At 43.5% G+C, this 2794-nt stretch overlaps 1 non-coding gene across 1 annotated transcript; it reads right to left on the bottom strand.

Moving 5' to 3' along the window:
• Positions 1-934: 934 nt before the first annotated feature.
• LOC127787767 (small nucleolar RNA R71) lies at positions 935-1039 on the bottom strand. The gene has a single exon (XR_008020231.1). It is a non-coding gene; the product is annotated as a small nucleolar RNA R71 (small nucleolar RNA).
• Between the last annotated feature and the right edge of the window lie 1755 nt (positions 1040-2794).

Here is a 2794-nt window from a genome sequence, read left to right as displayed (position 1 = left end):
ATTTTTGGTGTCCAAAGAAATGGGGGTGTGGGGATCAATAGTCACAGCTTTTCTGTGAGAAGAGCCTTTTTTGGCCAAATTCCAACGTTTAGACCACTTTTTGGGCCATTTTGTGTTTCTCAGTGGCTAATTTGGTGTGGTTTTTAGTGTTTTTAGGTCCCTCAGTGTTTTTGTGTTGAAATTTTGTGAAAAATTGCATAAAAAAATCATCTAAGGGCTTATTGTTTGACCTGTTTTTGTGTTTTTGTTTTTGCTTGTGTGTTTTTGTTTCTGTTCCTGTGTTCTTGGTATGCATAGGCCATTTTGTGTGTTGTTTTTGTGCTGATCTCTAGTGCATGACCAGGTCATCTAAGAAAACATTACTTGACTTGGATCTTGAATTAGAGAACACTCTTAGAAGGCAAGCTAGAGAGCTTAAGTCTCGGGATAGGATTGACTCTAACAGTGCTTCTAATACTTCATCCGAACCTATTCCAGAATTCATCAATATGGCAGATAATGGTAATGGAAATAATGGTAATGGAAATAATGGAAATCATGGAAATCATGGTAATGGAAATAATGGTCATTTGGATGGTAGAACCATTAGAGAGCTGGCTGCACCTGATGTGCATTACCAGCCCCTATGTATTCAATACCCACAATTGGATGCTAACTTTGAACTCAAATCTGGACTAATCCACTTGTTGCCCAAGTTTCATGGTCTTGCAGGAGAGGATCCACACAAGCATCTGAAAGAATTTCATGTGGTTTGCTCAACCATGCGGCCACAAGGAGTAGATGAAGAGCAGATCAAGCTGAGAGCCTTCCCATTCTCACTTGATGGATCAGCCAAAGATTGGCTCTACTACCTGCCACCAGCTGCCATTACCAGCTGGGATGGATTGAAAAGGATCTTCCTGGAAAAATTCTTTCCAGCCTCTAGAACAGCATCAATAAGGAAGGAAATTTGTGGTATAAGGCAGATGAGTGGTGAAACTCTACATGAGTATTGGGAGAGGTTCAAGAAGTTGTGTTCCAGCTGCCCTCACCATCAGATAAGTGACCAACTCCTAATTCAATATCTCTATGAAGGTCTAATCCCCATGGACAGGTACTTGGTAGATGCTGCAAGTGGAGGAGCCTTGGCAGAGAAGACCCCAGCAGCTGCACAAGAGCTGATATCAAAGATGGCACAAAATGCCCAGCAGTTTGGCACCAGAATTAACACTCCTACAAAAGCCATAAATGAAGTCAATGTGGCTGCCACTATGGACCAGCAAAGGATGGAAAACAAGCTTGAGGAATTGGCTTCCATGGTCAGGCAGTTGGCATTAGAGAGAAAGCAACCCCAGCAGCAGCTTTGTGGCATTTGCTCCTTGCCATCCCATACAACAGACCAATGCCCACAGTTGCAAGAAAATAATGAGACATGTGCAGGCATTTTTCCTGGAAGACCATTCCAGCACCAGCAGCACAGCCAACCACAACCTTCCAATAGGTATGACCCATACTCAACCACCTACAATCCAGGTTGGAGAGACCATCCGAACCTCAGATATGGCAGCCCTTCCAATCAACATGTGCACCAGCAGCCATACCACCAGAATCAACCATTTCAGCAGAGGTTCCATCCTTCAATTTCAAGCAACCATGCTCCACCACCAAGGCAGAATCAAGCCATGCAACAACCACCACCATTACCCAAGTCAGAACCTACCTTAGATGATCTTGTTAAGCAACTAGCAGCCAACACACTCCAATTCCAACAGAAAACAGAAACCACAATTCAAAATTTGGAGACCCAAATAGGCCAGCTAGCCACAAACATCAATGAGTTAAGGAGTCAAGGTTCGGGGCAGCTTCCTTCACAACCAGTTGCCAATCCAAGGGGTAATGTTAGTGCCATCATGCTTCGAAATGGGAAAGAAGTGATCAACCCAACCCCTCCACCATCATCAAACATGGAGCAACATGTAGAGGAGCAGAATGTAGAGGGTAGCAAAGAGCAGCAACCTTCCTCAGTCCAAGAAGCCAAGCAGCCAAACTCCAGCTATCAAGAACAAGGAGAGTCTTCCAACATCCAGCCCCTGCCATTCCCACATCGAGCAACACAAAACAAGAAAAGAGCAGAGGCCAAAGTGGATAAAGAGATTCTGGAAACATTCCAGAAAGTTGAAGTCAACATCCCCCTCCTTGAAGCCATTAGACAGATCCCCAAGTATGCAAAATTTCTCAAGGATTTGTGTACTCACAAGAGGAAGCTTATGGGGAATGAGAAGATCAACCTTGGGAGAAATGTCTCTGCCCTTATCCAACCTGCCATGCCAGCAAAGTGTAAAGATCCAGGGATGTTCTCCATTCCTTGTACTATAGGAGACATGCAATTTAGCAATGCTTTACTAGATTTAGGTGCATCCATTAATGTCATGCCTAACTCTATTTATGCTTCATTGCAGTGTGGTCCTTTGAAGCCAACAGGAGTGGTTGTCCAACTAGCCAATAGAAGTACTGCACACCCCACTGGAGTCCTAGAAGATGTGCTGGTTAAGGTTAAGGATTTAATCTTTCCAGCAGACTTTTATGTTTTGAATATGGAAGATAACAGCACACTTGAGCATGCACCCTTGATCCTAGGGAGACCATTCTTAAAAACTGCTAGAACTATTATCAATGTGCATGAGGGTACACTTTCCATGGAATTTGCTGGTAACACAATTAACTTCAAGATACTTGATGCCATGAAATTCCCTGCTGAGGATCATTCCACTTTTCAAGTAAATAGAGTTGACCTGTTAGTGAATGAAGCATGTTC

The sequence above is a fragment of the Diospyros lotus genome, chromosome 12, assembly GCF_014633365.1.
Source record: "Diospyros lotus cultivar Yz01 chromosome 12, ASM1463336v1, whole genome shotgun sequence".
In the NCBI taxonomy this organism is placed as follows: domain Eukaryota; kingdom Viridiplantae; phylum Streptophyta; class Magnoliopsida; order Ericales; family Ebenaceae; genus Diospyros; species Diospyros lotus.
Note: the sequence above shows the minus strand (reverse complement) of the source record. Positions and strands in the feature narration are given on the sequence as shown.